General features: G+C 44.9%; 19 non-coding genes across 19 annotated transcripts; all 19 read right to left on the bottom strand.

Moving 5' to 3' along the window:
* Positions 1-547: 547 nt before the first annotated feature.
* trnae-cuc (transfer RNA glutamic acid (anticodon CUC)) lies at positions 548-619 on the bottom strand. The gene has a single exon. It is a non-coding gene; the product is annotated as a tRNA-Glu (tRNA).
* A 919-nt stretch (positions 620-1,538) lies between these two features.
* trnaf-gaa (transfer RNA phenylalanine (anticodon GAA)) lies at positions 1,539-1,611 on the bottom strand. Its single transcript has one exon. It is a non-coding gene; the product is annotated as a tRNA-Phe (tRNA).
* A 3,400-nt stretch (positions 1,612-5,011) lies between these two features.
* Positions 5,012-5,083, bottom strand: trnae-cuc (transfer RNA glutamic acid (anticodon CUC)). The gene has a single exon. It is a non-coding gene; the product is annotated as a tRNA-Glu (tRNA).
* A 919-nt stretch (positions 5,084-6,002) lies between these two features.
* trnaf-gaa (transfer RNA phenylalanine (anticodon GAA)) lies at positions 6,003-6,075 on the bottom strand. The gene has a single exon. It is a non-coding gene; the product is annotated as a tRNA-Phe (tRNA).
* A 2,191-nt stretch (positions 6,076-8,266) lies between these two features.
* Positions 8,267-8,339, bottom strand: trnaf-gaa (transfer RNA phenylalanine (anticodon GAA)). The gene has a single exon. It is a non-coding gene; the product is annotated as a tRNA-Phe (tRNA).
* Positions 8,340-9,542: 1,203 nt separating this feature from the next.
* On the bottom strand, positions 9,543-9,614 carry trnae-cuc (transfer RNA glutamic acid (anticodon CUC)). Its single transcript has one exon. It is a non-coding gene; the product is annotated as a tRNA-Glu (tRNA).
* A 916-nt stretch (positions 9,615-10,530) lies between these two features.
* Positions 10,531-10,603, bottom strand: trnaf-gaa (transfer RNA phenylalanine (anticodon GAA)). The gene has a single exon. It is a non-coding gene; the product is annotated as a tRNA-Phe (tRNA).
* Positions 10,604-11,806: 1,203 nt separating this feature from the next.
* Positions 11,807-11,878, bottom strand: trnae-cuc (transfer RNA glutamic acid (anticodon CUC)). Its single transcript has one exon. It is a non-coding gene; the product is annotated as a tRNA-Glu (tRNA).
* Positions 11,879-12,794: 916 nt separating this feature from the next.
* trnaf-gaa (transfer RNA phenylalanine (anticodon GAA)) lies at positions 12,795-12,867 on the bottom strand. Its single transcript has one exon. It is a non-coding gene; the product is annotated as a tRNA-Phe (tRNA).
* Positions 12,868-14,070: 1,203 nt separating this feature from the next.
* trnae-cuc (transfer RNA glutamic acid (anticodon CUC)) lies at positions 14,071-14,142 on the bottom strand. The gene has a single exon. It is a non-coding gene; the product is annotated as a tRNA-Glu (tRNA).
* A 916-nt stretch (positions 14,143-15,058) lies between these two features.
* Positions 15,059-15,131, bottom strand: trnaf-gaa (transfer RNA phenylalanine (anticodon GAA)). The gene has a single exon. It is a non-coding gene; the product is annotated as a tRNA-Phe (tRNA).
* Positions 15,132-16,334: 1,203 nt separating this feature from the next.
* trnae-cuc (transfer RNA glutamic acid (anticodon CUC)) lies at positions 16,335-16,406 on the bottom strand. The gene has a single exon. It is a non-coding gene; the product is annotated as a tRNA-Glu (tRNA).
* A 916-nt stretch (positions 16,407-17,322) lies between these two features.
* On the bottom strand, positions 17,323-17,395 carry trnaf-gaa (transfer RNA phenylalanine (anticodon GAA)). The gene has a single exon. It is a non-coding gene; the product is annotated as a tRNA-Phe (tRNA).
* Positions 17,396-18,597: 1,202 nt separating this feature from the next.
* Positions 18,598-18,669, bottom strand: trnae-cuc (transfer RNA glutamic acid (anticodon CUC)). Its single transcript has one exon. It is a non-coding gene; the product is annotated as a tRNA-Glu (tRNA).
* A 916-nt stretch (positions 18,670-19,585) lies between these two features.
* trnaf-gaa (transfer RNA phenylalanine (anticodon GAA)) lies at positions 19,586-19,658 on the bottom strand. Its single transcript has one exon. It is a non-coding gene; the product is annotated as a tRNA-Phe (tRNA).
* A 1,177-nt stretch (positions 19,659-20,835) lies between these two features.
* Positions 20,836-20,907, bottom strand: trnae-cuc (transfer RNA glutamic acid (anticodon CUC)). The gene has a single exon. It is a non-coding gene; the product is annotated as a tRNA-Glu (tRNA).
* Positions 20,908-21,823: 916 nt separating this feature from the next.
* trnaf-gaa (transfer RNA phenylalanine (anticodon GAA)) lies at positions 21,824-21,896 on the bottom strand. Its single transcript has one exon. It is a non-coding gene; the product is annotated as a tRNA-Phe (tRNA).
* Positions 21,897-23,056: 1,160 nt separating this feature from the next.
* On the bottom strand, positions 23,057-23,128 carry trnae-cuc (transfer RNA glutamic acid (anticodon CUC)). Its single transcript has one exon. It is a non-coding gene; the product is annotated as a tRNA-Glu (tRNA).
* Positions 23,129-24,044: 916 nt separating this feature from the next.
* trnaf-gaa (transfer RNA phenylalanine (anticodon GAA)) lies at positions 24,045-24,117 on the bottom strand. Its single transcript has one exon. It is a non-coding gene; the product is annotated as a tRNA-Phe (tRNA).
* Positions 24,118-25,223: the final 1,106 nt, after the last annotated feature.

Below are 25,223 nucleotides of genomic sequence, written 5' to 3'. Positions count from 1 at the left end.
GAGAGATAAGAGTCGCGAATCAAGGAGAGATTTAACGTTAGTGATGGTGAATCTCGGTTCGATCAAAAACTCCAGGAATTCTCTGCCGGGAAATTCAGATCTTGCAAATCGCCTGTGAACGCTAAACATTGACACGCAGTGAGCCAATGTGCAATATAGAAGGGGCCCAGGCCAAATTAATGCTCAAGGATAAGTTATCAGTGCCCATGGTCCAGGCATTCCCTGATTCCAGTCTTGCACACTTTGCAAAGTTTAAAATGTTGAATATTTCCACAGTGGCAATGCTTTGATTGATGATAAGCTCGAGTGATGTGGCGGAAATAGGTACCTGGAAGACGAAAGAAAGCCATGATTGGCAAAATGTACGGTGTCTATCAGCAATTGTAGTTCCACTTGTTGAGCGAGATCTTGTCACTTAGTGCAGACTTTAAAACAGAAGTGTCTGTTGTCTCACGACGCGCTGCTGATGATTGGGGCAACAACAGCGAGGTGAGCTGCAAGCTTGTTCAGGAACAGCATTGCATTTCGAAGCACCGCAAATACAATGTTCCCTGACAGGGAACCGAACCCGGGCCGCGGCGGTGAGAGCGCCGAATCCTAACCACTAGACCACCAGGGAAGCTGCTGCAAACGTCTGTGCCAGCAAACAGACCAACCCAGTCTTTCCTCCTTGCAGTTTCGAAATGTTCATCACATTCGCGCCAGGGAAAACTGTTCGCAGCAAATGGCAGTTTTTGTGGAGAACACCAAAGACATGTCCGCGCAATCACAGCGTTAAGTGCGGCTAGGCATCCACTGAAATCCATTTCATTCTCTCCCTTTTCCGAGTATTTTCACTCTCGGTACCGTGTGAACATTTCATTTGGTGTTTTTGTCCTGAACTGCAGCCTTTTGCCCATCAAGGGCGACAGAACCGTTCTGTCTGTCTGTGTGATCTGCTTTTAAACATTGATGGGAACAGGTCGCCAGTTCATCGGTTCTCAGCAAAGCAAGAAACACGTTATAAACAGAAAGATGTGCTCTGCACACCGTCGGCAAAGAAGCAATGGCTGTTATTCCAAATAAATCCCATCCCTTGGGATTCCTTGTGGAAATGTTTCGTTATGAAGATTTGTTGTAAAAGTTAATAAAAACCGAATAGAAATTATGAAAAATTGGGATGGCCCATACGGGGCTCGGGCCCGCGCTCTTGGCTTTATTAATACCACGCCCTAAACGACCGATTTAACCGGCAACAAAATGCCCTAGGGCTGCGTGAAAGCCCAGCCTGAGATGATTTTGTATCCGGCACACACTGGGTGATAGAGTTACTGCATAAGAATTGAACACATCGCATCGCTTAAACATTGTTCACTCTTCATATACAAAACTGGGCAGAGTATAAATAGAAAGTAACAGAAAAAGAGCGCTGAATCTAAAAAAAATCATGTCGAAAATTAGTATCACGCAAATGCTGAACAGCCCATCCATCAAGCACTGTCTCGATATCAAACCAGCGACTCCCCTTAAAATGAAGGAAACGCAAAATGACCAGATATTGCCGAAACCCGGGATTGAACCAGGGACCTTTAGATCTTCAGTCTAACGCTCTCCCAACTGAGCTATTTCGGCCCGACAGAAAACGAAGCAATACTTTCTCACACCTTTTTGAAAGAAAACTTAAACCCCGGAAGGAATTGCCCCGCACACTCAGTCCTCATTTCGGGGCAATGGCTCCCAAACACATCTCGGAGCTCCGGATGTGTTCATGTAATGTATAATGATATTGAAAATCTTAATGCTTATGTTAATTTATCACTGCCCACGATCCAGGCACACTCTGATTCCGGTATTGTGCACGTTGCTAAGTTGAAAATGTGCATGTTTCCGCACTGGCAATGAATTGACTGATAGCCGGGCTGTGATCAGCTCGGTTTGTTCGGGTGATGCCGCGCAAGAACGTACATGGAAGAATAATGATCATTGTGATTGTTCTCACACTGCACTTAAATGTTGGCAAACCGTACAGTGTCAATCAGCAATTGTAGTTCCATATGTTCATTTAATGTTCTGCTCAAGTGTTCATAAAGACACAAAGATTTCACACCAGGCTAGATCTCACAGTGTTGAAGACACAGTGAAATATACTGGAGAGTTTATAACCGTTTCAGAACATAACATGTCAGTAAAATTCCACGTTCTGTTCTCGGCACCGATGGGTTGTGAAAGGGAGACGGGCCGACGTCCTATTGAGCCGCACTGACCCCGAGAAAAGGTGAAATTAAAGCAGGTTCAGTCCTTAGCAGTGATATGATGAAGAGAGACAAGAGTCGCGAATCAAGGAGAGATTTAACGTTAGTGATGGTGAATCTCGGTTCGATCAAAAACTCCATGAATTCTCAGCCGGGAAATTCAGATCTTGCAAATCGCCTGTGAATGTTAAACATTGACAGGGAGTAAACCAATGTGCAATATAGGACGGGCCCAGTCCAAAAATGAATGCTCAAGGATAGGTTATCCGTGCCCATGGCCCAGGCATTCCCTGATTCCAGTATTGCACACGTTGCGAAGTTCAAAATACTGAATATTTCCACAGTGGCAATGCATTGATTGTTGATAAGCTCGAGTGATGTGGAGCAAATAGGTAACTGGAAGACTAAAGATAGCCATGATTGGCAAAATTTAAGTTGTCCATCAGCAATTGTAGTTCCACTTGTTGAGCGAGATCTTGTCATTTAGTGCAGACTTTAAAACAGAAGTGTCTGTTGTATCACGAAACGCTGCTGATGGTTGGGGCAACAACAGCGAGGTGAGCTGCAAGCTTGTTCAGGAACAGCATTGCATTTCGAAGCACCGCAAAGACAATGCTCCCTGACCGGAAATCGAACCCGGGCCGCGGCGGTGAGAGCGCAGAATCGGAACCACTAGACCACCAGGGAAGCTGCTGCAAACGTCTGTGCCAGCAAACAGACCAACCCAGTCTTTCCTCCTTGCTGTTTCGAAATTCTCATCACATTCGCGCCAGGGAAAACTGTTCGCAGCAAATGGCAGGTTTTGTGAAGAACACCAAAGACATGTCCGCGCAATCACAGCGTTAAGTGCGGCTAGGCATCCACTGAAATCCATTTCATTCTCTCCTTTTTCCGGGAATTTTCACTCTCGGTACCGTGTGAACATTTCATTTGGTGTTTTTGTCCTGAACTGCAGCCTTTTGCCCATCTCCGCGCGACAGAACTGTTCTGTCTGTCTGTTCTGCTTATAACCATTGACAGGAGCAGGTCTCCAGTTCATCGGTTATCAGCAAAGCAAGAAACACGTATAAACAGAAAGTTGTGCTCTGCACACCGTCGGCAAAGAAGCAATGGCTGTTATGAAAAATTGGGATGGCCCATACTGGGATCGGGCGCGCGCTCTTGGCTTTATTAATACCACGCCCTAAACGACCGATTTAACCGGCAACAAAATGCCCTCGGGCTGCATGAAAGCCCAGCCTGAGGGGATTTTGTATCCTGCACACACTGGCTGATAGAGTTACTGCATAAGAATTGAAGACATCGCATCGCTTAAACATTATTCACTCTTCATATACAAAACTGGACAGAGTATAAATAGAAAGTAACAGAAAAAAAGCTCTGAATCTGAAAAAAAAATCATGTCGAAAATTAATATCACGCAACCGCTGAAAAGCCCATCCCTCAAGCACTGTCTCGATATCAAACCAGCTTCTCTCCTCAAAATGAAGGAAACGCAAAATCACCAGATATTGAACCAGCGACTTTTAGATCTTCAGTCTAACGCTCGCCCAACTGAGGTAATTCGGCCCGACACTAAACGAAGCAAAATTTTCTCACACCTTTTTGAAAGAAAACTTAAACCCCGGAAGTAATTGCCCCGCACACTCAGTCCTCATTTCGGGGCAATGGCTCCCAAACACATCTCGGAGCTCCGGATGTGTTGAAAATCTTAACGCTCATGTTAATTTATCACTGCCCACGATCCAGGCACTCTCTGATTCCGGTATTGTGCACGTTGCTAAGTCGAAAATGTGCATTTTTCCGCACTGGCAATGAATTGACTGATCGCCGGGCTATGATCACTCGGTTTGTTAGGGTGATGCCGCGCAAGAACTTACATGGAAGAATAATGATCATTGTGATTGTTCTCACACTGTACTTAAATGTTGGCAAACCGTACAGTGTCAATCAGCAATTGTAGTTCCATACGTTCATTTAATGTTCTGCTGAATTGTTCATAAAGACACAAAGATTGCACACCAGGCTAGATCTCACAGTGTTGAAGACACAGTGAAATATACTGGAGAGTTTATAACTGTTTCAGAACATAACATGTAAGTAAAATTCCCCGTTCTGTTCTCGGCACCGATGGGTTGTGAAAGGGAGACGGGCCGAAGTCCTATTGAGCCGCACTGACCCCGAGCCAAGGTGAAATTAAAGCAGGTTCAGTCCTTAGCAGTGATATGATGAAGAGAGATAAGAGTCGCGAATCAAGGAGAGATTTAACGTTAGTGATGGTGAATCTCGGTTCGATCAAAAACTCCAGGAATTCTCTGCCGGGAAATTCAGATCTTGCAAATCGCCTGTGAACGCTAAACATTGACACGCAGTGAGCCAATGTGCAATATAGAAGGGGCCCAGGCCAAATTAATGCTCAAGGATAAGTTATCAGTGCCCATGGTCCAGGCATTCCCTGATTCCAGTCTTGCACACTTTGCAAAGTTTAAAATGTTGAATATTTCCACAGTGGCAATGCTTTGATTGATGATAAGCTCGAGTGATGTGGCGGAAATAGGTACCTGGAAGACGAAAGAAAGCCATGATTGGCAAAATGTACGGTGTCTATCAGCAATTGTAGTTCCACTTGTTGAGCGAGATCTTGTCACTTAGTGCAGACTTTAAAACAGAAGTGTCTGTTGTCTCACGACGCGCTGCTGATGATTGGGGCAACAACAGCGAGGTGAGCTGCAAGCTTGTTCAGGAACAGCATTGCATTTCGAAGCACCGCAAATACAATGTTCCCTGACAGGGAACCGAACCCGGGCCGCGGCGGTGAGAGCGCCGAATCCTAACCACTAGACCACCAGGGAAGCTGCTGCAAACGTCTGTGCCAGCAAACAGACCAACCCAGTCTTTCCTCCTTGCAGTTTCGAAATGCTCATCACATTCGCGCCAGGGAAAACTGTTCGCAGCAAATGGCAGTTTTTGTGGAGAACACCAAAGACATGTCCGCGCAATCACAGCGTTAAGTGCGGCTAGGCATCCACTGAAATCCATTTCATTCTCTCCCTTTTCCGAGTATTTTCACTCTCGGTACCGTGTGAACATTTCATTTGGTGTTTTTGTCCTGAACTGCAGCCTTTTGCCCATCAAGGGCGACAGAACCGTTCTGTCTGTCTGTGTGATCTGCTTTTAAACATTGATGGGAACAGGTCGCCAGTTCATCGGTTCTCAGCAAAGCAAGAAACACGTTATAAACAGAAAGATGTGCTCTGCACACCGTCGGCAAAGAAGCAATGGCTGTTATTCCAAATAAATCCCATCCCTTGGGATTCCTTGTGGAAATGTTTCGTTATGAAGATTTGTTGTAAAAGTTAATAAAAACCGAATAGAAATTATGAAAAATTGGGATGGCCCATACGGGGCTCGGGCCCGCGCTCTTGGCTTTATTAATACCACGCCCTAAACGACCGATTTAACCGGCAACAAAATGCCCTAGGGCTGCGTGAAAGCCCAGCCTGAGATGATTTTGTATCCGGCACACACTGGGTGATAGAGTTACTGCATAAGAATTGAACACATCGCATCCCTTAAACATTTTTCACTCTTCATATACAAAACTGGGCAGAGTATAAATAGAAAGTAACAGAAAAAGAGCGCTGAATCTAAAAAAAATCATGTCGAAAATTAGTATCACGCAAATGCTGAACAGCCCATCCATCAAGCACTGTCTCGATATCAAACCAGCGACTCCCCTTAAAATGAAGGAAACGCAAAATGACCAGATATTGCCGAAACCCGGGATTGAACCAGGGACCTTTAGATCTTCAGTCTAACGCTCTCCCAACTGAGCTATTTCGGCCCGACAGAAAACGAAGCAATACTTTCTCACACCTTTTTGAAAGAAAACTTAAACCCCGGAAGGAATTGCCCCGCACACTCAGTCCTCATTTCGGGGCAATGGCTCCCAAACACATCTCGGAGCTCCGGATGTGTTCATGTAATGTATAATGATATTGAAAATCTTAATGCTTATGTTAATTTATCACTGCCCACGATCCAGGCACACTCTGATTCCGGTATTGTGCACGTTGCTAAGTTGAAAATGTGCATGTTTCCGCACTGGCAATGAATTGACTGATAGCCGGGCTGTGATCAGCTCGGTTTGTTCGGGTGATGCCGCGCAAGAACGTACATGGAAGAATAATGATCATTGTGATTGTTCTCACACTGCACTTAAATGTTGGCAAACCGTACAGTGTCAATCAGCAATTGTAGTTCCATATGTTCATTTAATGTTCTGCTCAAGTGTTCATAAAGACACAAAGATTTCACACCAGGCTAGATCTCACAGTGTTGAAGACACAGTGAAATATACTGGAGAGTTTATAACCGTTTCAGAACATAACATGTCAGTAAAATTCCACGTTCTGTTCTCGGCACCGATGGGTTGTGAAAGGGAGACGGGCCGACGTCCTATTGAGCCGCACTGACCCCGAGAAAAGGTGAAATTAAAGCAGGTTCAGTCCTTAGCAGTGATATGATGAAGAGAGACAAGAGTCGCGAATCAAGGAGAGATTTAACGTTAGTGATGGTGAATCTCGGTTCGATCAAAAACTCCATGAATTCTCAGCCGGGAAATTCAGATCTTGCAAATCGCCTGTGAACGCTAAACATTGACACGCAGTGAGCCAATGTGCAATATAGAAGGGGCCCAGGCCAAATGAATGCTCAAGGATAAGTTTTCAGTGCCCATGGTCCAGGCATTCCCTGATTCCAGTCTTGCACACTTTGCAAAGTTTAAAATGCTGAATATTTCCACAGTGGCAATGCTTTGATTGATGATAAGCTCGAGTGATGTGGCGCAAATAGGTACCTGGAAGACGAAAGAAAGCCATGATTGGCAAAATTTACGTTGTCTTTCAGCAATTGTAGTTCCACTTGTTGAGCGAGATCTTGTCATTTAGTGCAGACTTTAAAACAGAAGCGTCTGTTGTCTCACGACGCGCTGCTGATGATTGGGGCAACAACAGCGAGGTGAGCTGCAAGCACCGCAAATATAATGTTCCCTGACCGGCAATCGAACCCGAGCCGCGGCGGTGAGAGCGCCGAATCCTAACCACTAGACCACCAATGAAGCTGCTGCAAACGTCTGTGCCAGCAAACAGACCAACCCAGTCTTTCCTCCTTGCTGTTTCGAAATTCTCATCACATTCGCGCCAGGGAAAACTGTTCGCAGCAAATGGCAGTTTTTGTGGAGAACACCAAAGACATGTCCGCGCAATCACAGCGTTAAGTGCGGCTAGGCATTCACTGAAATCCATTTCATTCTCTCCTTTTCCCGGGAATTTTCACTCTCGGTGCCGTGTGAACATTTCATTTGGTGTTTTTGTCCTGAACTGCAGCCTTTTGCCCATCAAGGGCGACAGAACCGTTCTGTCTGTCTGTTCTGCTTTTTAACATTGACGGGAACAGGTCTCCAGTTCATCGGTTTTCAGCAAAGCAAGAAACACGTTTTAAACAGAAAGTTGTGCTCTGCACACCTTCGGCAATGAAGCAATGGCTGTTATTCCAAATAATTCCCATCCCTTGGGATTCCGTGTGGATTTGTTTCGTTATGAAGTTTTGATTGTAAAAGTTACTAAAAACCGAATAAAAATTATGAAAAATTGGGATGGCCCATACGGGGCTCGGGCCCGCGCTCTTGGCTTTATTAATACCACGCCCTAAACGACCGATTTAATCGGCAACAAAATGCCCTAGGTCTGCGTGAAAGCCCAGCCTGAGATGATTTTGTATCCGGCACACACTGGGTGATAGAGTTACTGCAGAAGAATTGAACACATCGCATCGCTTAAACATTGTTCACTCTTCATATACAAAACTGGGCAGAGTATAAATAGAAAGTAACAGAAAAAGAGCGCTGAATCTAAAAAAAATCATGTCGAAAATTAGTATCACGCAAACGCTGAACAGCCCATCCCTCAAGCACTGTCTCGATATCAAACCAGCGACTCCCCTTAAAATGAAGGAAACGCAACATGACCAGACATTGCCAAAACTCGAGATTGAACCAGGGACCTTTAGATCTTCAGTCTAACGCGCTGCCAACTGAGCTATTTCGGCTCGACAGAAAACGAAGCAAAACTTTCTCACACCTTTTTGAAAGAAAACTTAAACCCCGGAAGGAATTTCCCCGCACACTCAGTCCTCATTTCGGGGCAATGGCTCACAAACACATCTCGGAGCTCCGGATGTGTTCATGTAATGTATAATGATATTGAAAATCTTAATGCTCATGTTAATTTATCACTGCCCACGATCCAGGCACACTCTGATTCCGGTATTGTGCACGTTGCTAAGTTGAAAATGTGCATGTTTCCGCACTGGCAATGAATTGACTGATAGCCGGGCTGTGACCAGCTCGGTTTGTTCGGGTGATGCCGCGCAAGAACGTACATGGAAGAATAATGATCATTGTGATTGTTCTCACACTGCACTTAAATGTTGGCAAACCGTACAGTGTCAATCAGCAATTGTAGTTCCATATGTTCATTTAATGTTCTGCTCAAGTGTTCATAAAGACACAAAGATTTCACACCAGGCTAGATCTCACAGTGTTGAAGACACAGTGAAATATACTGGAGAGTTTATAACCGTTTCAGAACATAACATGTCAGTAAAATTCCACGTTCTGTTCTCGGCACCGATGGGTTGTGAAAGGGAGACGGGCCGACGTCCTATTGAGCCGCACTGACCCCGAGAAAAGGTGAAATTAAAGCAGGTTCAGTCCTTAGCAGTGATATGATGAAGAGAGACAAGAGTCGCGAATCAAGGAGAGATTTAACGTCAGTGATGGTGAATCTCGGTTCGATCAAAAACTCCATGAATTCTCAGCCGGGAAATTCAGATCTTGCAAATCGCCTGTGAACGCTAAACATTGACACGCAGTGAGCCAATGTGCAATATAGAAGGGGCCCAGGCCAAATGAATGCTCAAGGATAAGTTTTCAGTGCCCATGGTCCAGGCATTCCCTGATTCCAGTCTTGCACACTTTGCAAAGTTTAAAATGCTGAATATTTCCACAGTGGCAATGCTTTGATTGATGATAAGCTCGAGTGATGTGGCGCAAATAGGTACCTGGAAGACGAAAGAAAGCCATGATTGGCAAAATTTACGTTGTCTTTCAGCAATTGTAGTTCCACTTGTTGAGCGAGATCTTGTCATTTAGTGCAGACTTTAAAACAGAAGCGTCTGTTGTCTCACGACGCGCTGCTGATGATTGGGGCAACAACAGCGAGGTGAGCTGCAAGCACCGCAAATATAATGTTCCCTGACCGGGAATCGAACCCGAGCCGCGGCGGTGAGAGCGCCGAATCCTAACCACTAGACCACCAGGGAAGCTGCTGCAAACGTCTGTGCCAGCAAACAGACCAACCCAGTCTTTCCTCCTTGCTGTTTCGAAATTCTCATCACATTCGCGCCAGGGAAAACTGTTCGCAGCAAATGGCAGTTTTTGTGGAGAACACCAAAGACATTTCCGCGCAATCACAGCGTTAAGTGCGGCTAGGCATCCACTGAAATCCATTTCATTCTCTCCTTTTCCCGGGAATTTTCACTCTCGGTACCGTGTGAACATTTCATTTGGTGTTTGTGTCCTGAACTGCAGCCTTTTACCCATCAAGGGCGACAGAACCGTTCTGTCTGTCTGTTCTGCTTTTAAACATTGACGGGAACAGGTCTCCAGTGCATCGGTTCTCAGCAAAGCAAGAAACACGTTATAAACAGAAAGTTGTGCTCTGCACACCGTCGGCAAAGAAGCATTGGCTGTTATTCCAAATAATTCCCATCCCTTGGGATTCCGTGTGGATTTGTTTCGTTATGAAGGTTTGATTGTAAAAGTTGCTAAAAACCGAATAAAAGTTATGAAAAATTGGGATGGCCCATACGGGGATCGGGCCCGCGCTCTTGGCTTTATTAATACCACGCCCTAAGCGACCGATTTAACCGGCAACAAAATTCCCTCGGGCAGCGTGAAAGTCCAGACTGAGATGATTTTGTATCCGGCACACACTGGGTGATAGAGTTACTGCATAAGAATTGAACACATCGCATCGCTTAAACATTGTTCACTCTTCATATACAAAACTGGGCAGAGTATAAATAGAAAGTAACAGAAAAAGAGCGCTGAATCTAAAAAAATTCATGTCGAAAATTAGTATCACGCAAACGCTGAACAGCCCATCCCTCAAGCACTGTCTCGATATCAAACTGGCGACTACCCTTAAAATGAAGGAAATGCAAAATCACCAGATATTGCAGAAACCCAGGATTGAACCAGGGATCTTTCGATCTTCAGTCTAACGCTCTCCCAACTGAGCTACTTCGGCCCGAGAGAAAACGAAGCAAAATTTTCTCACACCTTTTTGAAATAAAACTTAAACCCCGGAAGGAATTGCCCCGCAAACTCAGTCCTCATTTCGGGGCAATGGCTCCCAAACACATCTCGGAGCTCCGGATGTGTTCATGTAATGTATAATGATATTGAAAATCTTAATGCTCATGTTAATTTATCACTGCCCACGATCCAGGCACTCTCTGATTCCGGTATTGTGCACGTTGCTAAGTTGAAAATGTGCATTTTTCCGCACTGGCAATGAATTGACTGATAGCCGGGCTGTGACCAGCTCGGTTTGTTAGGGTGATGCCGCGCAAGAACGTACATGGAAGAATAATGATCATTGTGATTGTTCTTACACTGCACTTAAATGTTGGCAAACCGTACAGTGTCAATCAGCAATTGTAGTTCCATATGTTCATTTAATGTTCTGCTGAATTGTTCATAAAGACACAAAGATTGCACACCAGGCTAGATCTCACAGTGTTGAAGACACAGTGAAATATACTGGAGAGTTTATAACTGTTTCAGAACATAACATGTCAGTAAAATTCCCCGTTCTGTTCTCGGCACCGATGGGTTGTGAAAGGGAGACGGGCCGAAGTCCTATTGAGCCGCACTGACCCCGAGCCAAGGTGAAATTAAAGCAGGTTCAGTCCTTAGCAGTGATATGATGAAGAGAGATAAGAGTCGCGAATCAAGGAGAGATTTAACGTCAGTGATGGTGAATCTCGGTTCGATCAAAAACTCCAGGAATTCTCTGCCGGGAAATTCAGATCTTGCAAATCGCCTGTGAACGCTAAACATTGACAGGCAGTGAGCCAATGTGCAATATAGAAGGGGCACAGGCCAAATGAATGCTCAAGGATAAGTGATCAATGCCCATGGTCCAGGCATTCCCTGATTCCAGTCTTGCACACTTTGCAAAGTTTAAAATGCTGAATATTTCCACAGTGGCAATGCTTTGATTGATGATAAGCTCGAGTGATGTGGCGCAAATAGGTACCTGGAAGATGAAAGAAAGCCATGATTGGCAAAATTTACGTTGTCTTTCAGCAATTGTAGTTCCACTTGTTGAGCGAGATCTTGTCATTTAGTGCAGACTTTAAAACAGAAGTGTCTGTTGTCTCACGACGCGCTGCTGATGATTGGGGCAACAACAGCGAGGTGAGCTGCAAGCACCGCAAATACAATGTTCCCTGACAGGGAACCGAACCCGGGCCGCGGCGGTGAGAGCGCCGAATCCTAACCACTAGACCACCAGGGAAGCTGCTGCAAACGTCTGTGCCAGCAAACAGACCAACCCAGTCTTTCCTCCTCGCTGTTTCGAAATTCTCATCACATTCGCGTCAGGGAAAACTGTTCGCAGCAAATGGCAGTTTTTGTGGAGAACACCAAAGACATTTCCGCGCAATCACAGCGTTAAGTGCGGCTAGGCATCCACTGAAATCCATTTCTTTCTCTCCTTTTCCCGGGAATTTTCACTCTCGGTACCGTGTGAACATTTCATTTGGTGTTTGTGTCCTGAACTGCAGCCTTTTACCCATCAAGGGCGACAGAACCGTTCTGTCTGTCTGTTCTGCTTTTAAACATTGACGGGAACAGGTCTCCAGTGCATCGGTTCTCAGCAAAGCAAGAAACACGTTATAAACAGAAAGTTGTGCTCTGCACACCGTCGGCAAAGAAGCAATGGCTGTTATTCCAAATAATTCCCATCCCTTGGGATTCCGTGTGGATTTGTTTCGTTATGAAGGTTTGATTGTAAAAGTTACTAAAAACCGAATAAAAGTTATGAAAAATTGGGATGGCCCATACGGGGATCGGGCCCGCGCTCTTGGCTTTATTAATACCACGCCCTAAGCGACCGATTTAACCGGCAACAAAATTCCCTCGGGCAGCGTGAAAGCCCAGACTGAGATGATTTTGTATCCGGCACACACTGGGTGATAGAGTTACTGCATAAGAATTGAACACATCGCATCGCTTAAACATTGTTCACTCTTCATATACAAAACTGGGCAGAGTATAAATAGAAAGTAACAGAAAAAGAGCGCTGAATCTAAAAAAATTCATGTCGAAAATTAGTATCACGCAAACGCTGAACAGCCCATCCCTCAAGCACTGTCTCGATATCAAACCGGCGACTACCCTTAAAATGAAGGAAATGCAAAATCACCAGATATTGCAGAAACCCAGGATTGAACCAGGGATCTTTAGATCTTCAGTCTAACGCTCTCCCAACTGAGCTACTTCGGCCCGAGAGAAAACGAAGCAAAATTTTCTCACACCTTTTTGAAATAAAACTTAAACCCCGGAACGAATTGCCCCGCACACTCAGTCCTCATTTCGGGGCAATGGCTCCCAAACACATCTCGGAGCTCCAGATGTGTTCATGTAATGTATAATGATATTGAAAATCTTAATGCTCATGTTAATTTATCACTGCCCACGATCCAGGCACTCTCTGATTCCGGTATTGTGCACATTGCTAAGTTGAAAATGTGCATTTTTCCGCACTGGCAATGAATTGACTGATAGCCGGGCTGTGACCAGCTCGGTTTGTTAGGGTGATGCCGCGCAAGAACGTACATGGAAGAATAATGATCATTGTGATTGTTCTCACACTGTACTTAAATGTTGGCAAACCGTACAGTGTCAATCAGCAATTGTAGTTCCATATGTTCATTTAATGTTCTGCTGAATTGTTCATAAAGACACAAAGATTGCACACCAGGCTAGATCTCACAGTGTTGAAGACACAGTGAAATATACTGGAGAGTTTATAACTGTTTCAGAACATAACATGTCAGTAAAATTCCCCGTTCTGTTCTCGGCACCGATGGGTTGTGAAAGGGAGACGGGCCGAAGTCCTATTGAGCCGCACTGACCCCGAGCCAAGGTGAAATTAAAGCAGGTTCAGTCCTTAGCAGTGATATGATGAAGAGAGATAAGAGTCGCGAATCAAGGAGAGATTTAACGTCAGTGATGGTGAATCTCGGTTCGATCAAAAACTCCAGGAATTCTCTGCCGGGAAATTCAGATCTTGCAAATCGCCTGTGAACGCTAAACATTGACAGGCAGTGAGCCAATGTGCAATATAGAAGGGGCACAGGCCAAATGAATGCTCAAGGATAAGTGATCAATGCCCATGGTCCAGGCATTCCCTGATTCCAGTCTTGCACACTTTGCAAAGTTTAAAATGCTGAATATTTCCACAGTGGCAATGCTTTGATTGATGATAAGCTCGAGTGATGTGGCGCAAATAGGTACCTGGAAGATGAAAGAAAGCCATGATTGGCAAAATTTACGTTGTCTTTCAGCAATTGTAGTTCCACTTGTTGAGCGAGATCTTGTCATTTAGTGCAGACTTTAAAACAGAAGTGTCTGTTGTCTCACGACGCGCTGCTGATGATTGGGGCAACAACAGCGAGGTGAGCTGCAAGCACCGCAAATACAATGTTCCCTGACAGGGAACCGAACCCGGGCCGCGGCGGTGAGAGCGCCGAATCCTAACCACTAGACCACCAGGGAAGCTGCTGCAAACGTCTGTGCCAGCAAACAGACCAACCCAGTCTTTCCTCCTCGCTGTTTCGAAATTCTCATCACATTCGCGTCAGGGAAAACTGTTCGCAGCAAATGGCAGTTTTTGTGGAGAACACCAAAGACATTTCCGCGCAATCACAGCGTTAAGTGCGGCTAGGCATCCACTGAAATCCATTTCTTTCTCTCCTTTTCCCGGGAATTTTCACTCTCGGTACCGTGTGAACATTTCATTTGGTGTTTGTGTCCTGAACTGCAGCCTTTTACCCATCAAGGGCGACAGAACCGTTCTGTCTGTCTGTTCTGCTTTTAAACATTGACGGGAACAGGTCTCCAGTGCATCGGTTCTCAGCAAAGCAAGAAACACGTTATAAACAGAAAGTTGTGCTCTGCACACCGTCGGCAAAGAAGCAATGGCTGTTATTCCAAATAATTCCCATCCCTTGGGATTCCGTGTGGATTTGTTTCGTTATGAAGGTTTGATTGTAAAAGTTACTAAAAACCGAATAAAAGTTATGAAAAATTGGGATGGCCCATACGGGGATCGGGCCCGCGCTCTTGGCTTTATTAATACCACGCCCTAAGCGACCGATTTAACCGGCAACAAAATTCCCTCGGGCAGCGTGAAAGCCCAGACTGAGATGATTTTGTATCCGGCACACACTGGGTGATAGAGTTACTGCATAAGAATTGAACACATCGCATCGCTTAAACATTGTTCACTCTTCATATACAAAACTGGGCAGAGTATAAATAGAAAGTAACAGAAAAAGAGCGCTGAATCTAAAAAAATTCATGTCGAAAATTAGTATCACGCAAACGCTGAACAGCCCATCCCTCAAGCACTGTCTCGATATCAAACCGGCGACTACCCTTAAAATGAAGGAAATGCAAAATCACCAGATATTGCAGAAACCCAGGATTGAACCAGGGATCTTTAGATCTTCAGTCTAACGCTCTCCCAACTGAGCTACTTCGGCCCGAGAGAAAACGAAGCAAAATTTTCTCACACCTTTTTGAAATAAAACTTAAACCCCGGAACGAATTGCCCCGCACACTCAGTCCTCATTTCGGGGCAATGGCTCCCAAACACATCTCGGAGCTCCAGATGTGTTCATGTAATGTATAATGATATTGAAAATCTTAATGCTCATGTTAATTTATCACTGCCCACGATCCAGGCACTCTCTGATTCCGGTATTGTGCACATTGCTAAGTTGAAAATGTGCATTTTTCCGCACTGGCAATGAATTGACTGATAGCCGGGCTGTGACCAGCTCGGTTTGTTAGGGTGATGCCGCGCAAGAACGTACATGGAAGAATAATGATCATTGTGATTGTTCTCACACTGTACTTAAATGTTGGCAAACCGTACAGTGTCAATCAGCAATTGTAGTTCCATATGTTCATTTAATGTTCTGCTGAATTGTTCATAAAGACACAAAGATTGCACACCAGGCTAGATCTCACAGTGTTGAAGACACAGTGAAATATACTGGAGAGTTTATAACTGTTTCAGAACATAACATGTCAGTAAAATTCCCCGTTCTGTTCTCGGCACCGATGGGTTGTGAAAGGGAGACGGGCCGAAGTCCTATTGAGCCGCACTGACCCCGAGCCAAGGTGAAATTAAAGCAGGTTCAGTCCTTAGCAGTGATATGATGAAGAGAGATAAGAGTCGCGAATCAAGGAGAGATTTAACGTCAGTGATGGTGAATCTCGGTTCGATCAAAAACTCCAGGAATTCTCTGCCGGGAAATTCAGATCTTGCAAATCGCCTGTGAACGCTAAACATTGACAGGCAGTGAGCCAATGTGCAATATAGAAGGGGCACAGGCCAAATGAATGCTCAAGGATAAGTGATCAATGCCCATGGTCCAGGCATTCCCTGATTCCAGTCTTGCACACTTTGCAAAGTTTAAAATGCTGAATATTTCCACAGTGGCAATGCTTTGATTGATGATAAGCTCGAGTGATGTGGCGCAAATAGGTACCTGGAAGATGAAAGAAAGCCATGATTGGCAAAATTTACGTTGTCTTTCAGCAATTGTAGTTCCACTTGTTGAGCGAGATCTTGTCATTTAGTGCAGACTTTAAAACAGAAGTGTCTGTTGTCTCACGACGCGCTGCTGATGATTGGGGCAACAACAGCGAGGTGAGCTGCAAGCACCGCAAATACAATGTTCCCTGACAGGGAACCGAACCCGGGCCGCGGCGGTGAGAGCGCCGAATCCTAACCACTAGACCACCAGGGAAGCTGCTGCAAACGTCTGTGCCAGCAAACAGACCAACCCAGTCTTTCCTCCTCGCTGTTTCGAAATTCTCATCACATTCGCGTCAGGGAAAACTGTTCGCAGCAAATGGCAGTTTTTGTGGAGAACACCAAAGACATTTCCGCGCAATCACAGCGTTAAGTGCGGCTAGGCATCCACTGAAATCCATTTCTTTCTCTCCTTTTCCCGGGAATTTTCACTCTCGGTACCGTGTGAACATTTCATTTGGTGTTTGTGTCCTGAACTGCAGCCTTTTACCCATCAAGGGCGACAGAACCGTTCTGTCTGTCTGTTCTGCTTTTAAACATTGACGGGAACAGGTCTCCAGTGCATCGGTTCTCAGCAAAGCAAGAAACACGTTATAAACAGAAAGTTGTGCTCTGCACACCGTCGGCAAAGAAGCAATGGCTGTTATTCCAAATAATTCCCATCCCTTGGGATTCCGTGTGGATTTGTTTCGTTATGAAGGTTTGATTGTAAAAGTTACTAAAAACCGAATAAAAGTTATGAAAAATTGGGATGGCCCATACGGGGATCGGGCCCGCGCTCTTGGCTTTATTAATACCACGCCCTAAGCGACCGATTTAACCGCCAACAAAATTCCCTCGGGCAGCGTGAAAGCCCAGACTGAGATGATTTTGTATCCGGCACACACTGGGTGATAGAGTTACTGCATAAGAATTGAACACATCGCATCGCTTAAACATTGTTCACTCTTCATATACAAAACTGGGCAGAGTATAAATAGAAAGTAACAGAAAAAGAGCGCTGAATCTAAAAAAATTCATGTCGAAAATTAGTATCACGCAAACGCTGAACAGCCCATCCCTCAAGCACTGTCTCGATATCAAACCGGCGACTACCCTTAAAATGAAGGAAATGCAAAATCACCAGATATTGCAGAAACCCAGGATTGAACCAGGGATCTTTAGATCTTCAGTCTAACGCTCTCCCAACTGAGCTACTTCGGCCCGAGAGAAAACGAAGCAAAATTTTCTCACACCTTTTTGAAATAAAACTTAAACCCCGGAACGAATTGCCCCGCACACTCAGTCCTCATTTCGGGGCAATGGCTCCCAAACACATCTCGGAGCTCCGGATGTGTTCATGTAATGTATAATGATATTAAAAATCTTAATGCTCATTTTAATTTATCACTGCCCACGATCCAGGCACTCTCTGATTCCGGTATTGTGCACATTGCTAAGTTGAAAATGTGCATTTTTCCGCACTGGCAATGAATTGACTGATAGTCGGGCTGTGACCAGCTCGGTTTGTTAGGGTGATGCCGCGCAAGAACGTACATGGAAGAATAATGATCATTGTGATTGTTCTCACACTGTACTTAAATGTTGGCAAACCGTACAGTGTCAATCAGCAATTGTAGTTCCATATGTTCATTTAATGTTCTGCTGAATTGTTCATATAGACACAAAGATTGCACACCAGGCTAGATCTCACAGTGTTGAAGACACAGTGAAATATACTGGAGAGTTTATAACTGTTTCAGAACATAACATGTCAGTAAAATTCCCCGCTCTGTTCTCGGCACCGATGGGTTGTGAAAGGGAGACGGGCCGAAGTCCTATTGAGCCGCACTGACCCCGACCAAGGTGAAATTAAAGCAGGTTCAGTCCTTAGCAGTGATATGATGAAGAGAGATAAGAGTCGCGAATCAAGGAGAGATTTAACGTCAGTGATGGTGAATCTCGGTTCGATCAAAAACTCCAGGAATTCTCTGCCGGGAAATTCAGATCTTGCAAATCGCCTGTGAACGCTAAACATTAACACGCAGTGAGCCAATGTGCAATATAGAAGGGGCCCAGGCCAAATGAATGCTCAAGGATAAGTGTTCAGTGCCCATGGTCCAGGCATTCCCTGATTCCAGTCTTGCACACTTTGTGAAGTTTAAAATGCTGAATATTTCCACAGTGGCAATGCTTTGATTGATGATAAGCTCGAGTGATGTGGCGCAAATAGGTACCTGGAAGACGAAAGAAAGCCATGATTGGCAAAATTTACGTTGTCTTTCAGCAATTGTAGTTCCACTTGTTGAGCGAGATCTTGTCATTTAGTGCAGACTTTAAAACAGAAGTGTCTGTTGTCTCACGACGCGCTGCTGATGATTGGGGAAACAACAGCGAGGTGAGCTGCAAGCACCGCAAATACAATGTTCCCTGACCGGGAATCGAACCCGGGCCGCGGCGGTGAGAGCGCCGAATCCTAACCACTAGACCACCAGGGAAGCTGCTGCAAACGTCTGTACCAGCAAACAGACCAACCCAGTCTTTCCTCCTTGCTGTTTCGAAATTCTCATCACATTCGCGCCAGGGAAAACTGTTCGCAGCAAATGGCAGTTTTTGTGGAGATCACCAAAGACATGTCCGCGCAATCACAGCGTTAAGTGCGGCTAGGCATCCACTGAAATCCATTTCATTCTCTCCTTTTCCCGGGAATTTTCACTCTCGGTACCGTGTGAACATTTCATTTGGTGTTTTTGTCCTGAACTGCAGCCTTTTACCCATCAAGGGCGACAGAACCGTTCTGTCTGTCTGTTCTGCTTTTAAACATTGACGGGAACAGGTCTCCAGTGCATCGGTTCTCAGCAAAGCAAGAAACACGTTATAAACAGAAAGTTGTGCTCTGCACACCTTCGGCAAAGAAGCAATGGCTGTTAATCCAAATAATTCCCATCCCTTGGGATTCCGTGTGGATTTGTTTCGTTATGAAGGTTTGATTGTAAAAGTTACTAAAAACCTAATAAAAATTATGAAAAATTGGGATGGCCCATACGGGGATCGGGCCCGCGCTCTTGGCTTTATTAATACCACGCCCTAAGCGACCGATTTAAGCGGCAACAAAATGCCCGAAGTCTGCGTGAAAGCCCAGCCTGAGATGATTTTGTATCCGGCACACACTGGGTGATAGAGTTACTGCATAACAATTGAACACATCGCATCGCTTAAACATTGTTCACTCTTCATATACAAAACTGGGCAGAGTATAAATAGAAAGTAACAGAAAAAGAGCGCTGAATCTAAAAAAATTCATGTCGAAAATTAGTATCACGCAAACGCTGAACAGCCCATCCCTCAAGCACTGTCTCGATATCAAACCGGCGACTACCCTTAAAATGAAGGAAATGCAAAATCACCAGATATTGCAGAAACCCGGGATTGAACCAGGGATCTTTAGATTTTCAGGCTAACGCTCTCCCAACTGAGCTACTTCGGCCCGAGAGAAAACGAAGCAAAATTTTCTCACACCTTTTTGAAATAAAACTTAAACCCCGGAAGGAATTGCCCCGCACACTCAGTCCTCATTTCAGGGCAATGGCTCCCAAACACATCTCGGAGCTCCGGATGTGTTCATGTAATGTATAATGATATTGAAAATCTTAATGCTCATGTTAATTTATCACTGCCCACGATCCAGGCACTCTCTGATTCCGGTATTGTGCAAGTTGCTAAGTTGAAAATGTGCATTTTTCCGAACTGGCAATGAATTGACTGATAGCCGGGCTGTGATCAGCACGATTTGTTAGGGTGATTCCGCGCAAGAACGAACATGGAAGAATAATGATCATTGTGATTGTTCTCACACTGCACTTAAATTTTGGCAAACCGTACAGTGTCAATCAGCAATTGTAGTTCCATATGTTCATTTAATGTTCTGCTCAAGTGTTCATAAAGACACAAAGATTGCACACCAGGCTAGATCTCACAGTGTTGAAGACACAGTGAAATATACTGGAGAGTTTATAACTGTTTCAGAACATAACATGTCAGTAAAATTCCCCGTTCTGTTCTCGGCACCGATGGGTTGTGAAAGGGAGACGGGCCGACGTCCTATTGAGCCGCACTGACCCCGAGCCAAGGTGAAATTAAAGCAGGTTCAGTCCTTAGCAGTGATATGATGAAGAGAGATAAGAGTCGCGAATCAAGGAGAGATTTAACGTTAGTGATGGTGAATCTCGGTTCGATCAAATACTCCAGGAATTCTCTGCCGGGAAATTCAGATCTTGCAAATCGCCTGTGAACGCTAAACATTGACACGCAGTGAGCCAATGTGCAATATAGAAGGGGCCCAGGCCAAATGAATGCTCAAGGATAAGTTATCAGTGCCCATGGTCCAGGCATTCCCTGATTCCAGTCTTGCACACTTTGCAAAGTTTAAAATGCTGAATATTTCCACAGTGGCAATGCTTTGATTGATGATAAGCTCGAATGATGAAAGAAAGCCATGATTGGCAAAATTTACGTTGTCTTTCAGCAATTGTAGTTCCACTTGTTGAGCGAGATCTTGTCATTTAGTGCAGACTTTAAAACAGAAGTGTCTGTTGTCTCACGACGCGCTGCTGATGATTGGGGCAACAACAGCGAGGTGAGCTGCAAGCACCGCAAATACAATGTTCCCTGACCGGGAATCGAACCCGGGCCGCGGCGGTGAGAGCGCCGAATCCTAACCACTAGACCACCAGGGAAGCTGCTGCAAACGTCTGTGCCAGCAAACAGACCAACCCAGTCTTTCCTCCTTGCTGTTTCGAAATTCTCATCACATTCGCGTCAGGGAAAACTGTTCGCAGCAAATGGCAGTTTTTGTGGAGAACACCAAAGACATGTCCGCGCAATCACAGCGTTAAGTGCGGCTAGGCATCCACTGAAATCCATTTCATTCTCTCCTTTTCCCGGGAATTTTCACTCTCGGTGCCGTGTGAACATTTCATTTGGTGTTTTTGTCCTGAACTGCAGCCTTTTGCCCATCAAGGGCGACAGAACCGTTCTGTCTGTCTGTTCTGCTTTTAAACATTGATGGGAACAGGTCTCCAGTGCATCGGTTCTCAGCAAAGCAAGAAACACGTTATAAACAGAAAGTTGTGCTCTGCACACCGTCGGCAAAGAAGCAATGGCTGTTATTCCAAATAATTCCCATCCCTTGGGATTCCGTGTGGATTTGTTTCGTTATGAAGGTTTGATTGTAAAAGTTACTAAAAACCGAATAAAAGTTATGAAAAATTGGGATGGCCCATACGGGGATCGGGCCCGCGCTCTTGGCTTTATTAATACCACGCCCTAAGCGACCGATTTAACCGGCAACAAAATTCCCTCGGGCAGCGTGAAAGCCCAGACTGAGATGATTTTGTATCCGGCACACACTGGGTGATAGAGTTACTGCATAAGAATTGAACACATCGCATCGCTTAAACATTGTTCACTCTTCATATACAAAACTGGGCAGAGTATAAATAGAAAGTAACAGAAAAAGAGCGCTGAATCTAAAAAAATTCATGTCGAAAATTAGTATCACGCAAACGCTGAACAGCCCATCCCTCAAGCACTGTCTCGATATCAAACCGGCGACTACCCTTAAAATGAAGGAAATGCAAAATCACCAGATATTGCAGAAACCCAGGATTGAACCAGGGATCTTTAGATCTTCAGTCTAACGCTCTCCCAACTGAGCTACTTCGGCCCGAGAGAAAACGAAGCAAAATTTTCTCACACCTTTTTGAAATAAAACTTAAACCCCGGAACGAATTGCCCCGCACACTCAGTCCTCATTTCGGGGCAATGGCTCCCAAACACATCTCGGAGCTCCAGATGTGTTCATGTAATGTATAATGATATTGAAAATCTTAATGCTCACGTTAATTTATCACTGCCCACGATCCAGGCACTCTCTGATTCCGGTATTGTGCAAGTTGCTAAGTTGAAAATGTGCATTTTTCCGCACTGGCAATGAATTGACTGATAGCCGGGCTGTGACCAGCTCGGTTTGTTAGGGTGATGCCGCGCAAGAACGTACATGGAAGAATAATGATCATTGTGATTGTTCTCACACTGTACTTAAATGTTGGCAAACCGTACAGTGTCAATCAGCAATTGTAGTTCCATATGTTCATTTAATGTTCTGCTCAAGTGTTCATAAAGACACAAAGATTGCACACCAGGCTAGATCTCACAGTGTTGAAGACACAGTGAAATATACTGGAGAGTTTATAACTGTTTCAGAACATAACATGTCAGTAAAATTCCCCGTTCTGTTCTCGGCACCGATGGGTTGTGAAAGGGAGACGGGCCGACGTCCTATTGAGCCGCACTGACCCCGAGCCAAGGTGAAATTAAAGCAGGTTCAGTCCTTAGCAGTGATATGATGAAGAGAGATAAGAGTCGCGAATCAAGGAGAGATTTAACGTTAGTGATGGTGAATCTCGGTTCGATCAAATACTCCAGGAATTCTCTGCCGGGAAATTCAGATCTTGCAAATCGCCTGTGAACGCTAAACATTGACACGCAGTGAGCCAATGTGCAATATAGAAGGGGCCCAGGCCAAATGAATGCTCAAGGATAAGTTATCAGTGCCCATGGTCCAGTCTTGCACACTTTGCAAAGTTTAAAATGCTGAATATTTCCACAGTGGCAATGCTTTGATTGATGATAAGCTCGAATGATGAAAGAAAGCCATGATTGGCAAAATTTACGTTGTCTTTCAGCAATTGTAGTTCCACTTGTTGAGCGAGATCTTGTCATTTAGTGCAGACTTTAAAACAGAAGTGTCTGTTGTCTCACGACGCGCTGCTGATGATTGGGGCAACAACAGCGAGGTGAGCTGCAAGCACCGCAAATACAATGTTCCCTGACCGGGAATCGAACCCGGGCCGCGGCGGTGAGAGCGCCGAATCCTAACCACTAGACCACCAGGGAAGCTGCTGCAAACGTCTGTGCCAGCAAACAGACCAACCCAGTCTTTCCTCCTTGCTGTTTCGAAATTCTCATCACATTCGCGTCAGGGAAAACTGTTCGCAGCAAATGGCAGTTTTTGTGGAGAACACCAAAGACATGTCCGCGCAATCACAGCGTTAAGTGCGGCTAGGCATCCACTGAAATCCATTTCATTCTCTCCTTTTCCCGGGAATTTTCACTCTCGGTGCCGTGTGAACATTTCATTTGGTGTTTTTGTCCTGAACTGCAGCCTTTTGCCCATCAAGGGCGACAGAACCGTTCTGTCTGTCTGTTCTGCTTTTAAACATTGACGGGAACAGGTCTCCAGTGCATCGGTTCTCAGCAAAGCAAGAAACACGTTATAAACAGAAAGTTGTGCTCTGCACACCGTCGGCAAAGAAGCAATGGCTGTTATTCCAAATAATTCCCATCCCTTGGGATTCCGTGTGGATTTGTTTCGTTATGAAGGTTTGATTGTAAAAGTTACTAAAAACCGAATAAAAGTTATGAAAAATTGGGATGGCCCATACGGGGATCGGGCCCGCGCTCTTGGCTTTATTAATACCACGCCCTAAGCGACCGATTTAACCGGCAACAAAATTCCCTCGGGCAGCGTGAAAGCCCAGACTGAGATGATTTTGTATCCGGCACACACTGGGTGATAGAGTTACTGCATAAGAATTGAACACATCGCATCGCTTAAACATTGTTCACTCTTCATATACAAAACTGGGCAGAGTATAAATAGAAAGTAACAGAAAAAGAGCGCTGAATCTAAAAAAATTCATGTCGAAAATTAGTATCACGCAAACGCTGAACAGCCCATCCCTCAAGCACTGTCTCGATATCAAACCGGCGACTACCCTTAAAATGAAGGAAATGCAAAATCACCAGATATTGCAGAAACCCAGGATTGAACCAGGGATCTTTAGATCTTCAGTCTAACGCTCTCCCAACTGAGCTACTTCGGCCCGAGAGAAAACGAAGCAAAATTTTCTCACACCTTTTTGAAATAAAACTTAAACCCCGGAACGAATTGCCCCGCACACTCAGTCCTCATTTCGGGGCAATGGCTCCCAAACACATCTCGGAGCTCCAGATGTGTTCATGTAATGTATAATGATATTGAAAATCTTAATGCTCACGTTAATTTATCACTGCCCACGATCCAGGCACTCTCTGATTCCGGTATTGTGCACATTGCTAAGTTGAAAATGTGCATTTTTCCGCACTGGCAATGAATTGACTGATAGCCGGGCTGTGACCAGCTCGGTTTGTTAGGGTGATGCCGCGCAAGAACGTACATGGAAGAATAATGATCATTGTGATTGTTCTCACACTGTACTTAAATGTTGGCAAACCGTACAGTGTCAATCAGCAATTGTAGTTCCATATGTTCATTTAATGTTCTGCTGAATTGTTCATAAAGACACAAAGATTGCACACCAGGCTAGATCTCACAGTGTTGAAGACACAGTGAAATATACTGGAGAGTTTATAACTGTTTCAGAACATAACATGTCAGTAAAATTCCCCGTTCTGTTCTCGGCACCGATGGGTTGTGAAAGGGAGACGGGCCGAAGTCCTATTGAGCCGCACTGACCCCGAGCCAAGGTGAAATTAAAGCAGGTTCAGTCCTTAGCAGTGATATGATGAAGAGAGATAAGAGTCGCGAATCAAGGAGAGATTTAACGTCAGTGATGGTGAATCTCGGTTCGATCAAAAACTCCAGGAATTCTCTGCCGGGAAATTCAGATCTTGCAAATCGCCTGTGAACGCTAAACATTGACACGCAGTGAGCCAATGTGCAATATAGAAGGGGCCCAGGCCAAATGAATGCTCAAGGATAAGTGATCAATGCCCATGGTCCAGGCATTCCCTGATTCCAGTCTTGCACACTTTGCAAAGTTTAAAATGCTGAATATTTCCACAGTGGCAATGCTTTGATTGATGATAAGCTCGAGTGATGTGGCGCAAATAGGTACCTGGAAGACGAAAGAAAGCCATGATTGGCAAAATTTACGTTGTCTTTCAGCAATTGTAGTTCCACTTGTTGAGCGAGATCTTGTCATTTAGT

Source organism: Pristiophorus japonicus, unplaced genomic scaffold (assembly GCF_044704955.1).
Source record: "Pristiophorus japonicus isolate sPriJap1 unplaced genomic scaffold, sPriJap1.hap1 HAP1_SCAFFOLD_718, whole genome shotgun sequence".
Taxonomy (NCBI): Eukaryota; Metazoa; Chordata; class Chondrichthyes; family Pristiophoridae; genus Pristiophorus; species Pristiophorus japonicus.
This window is presented reverse-complemented; position numbering and strand designations above follow the sequence as displayed.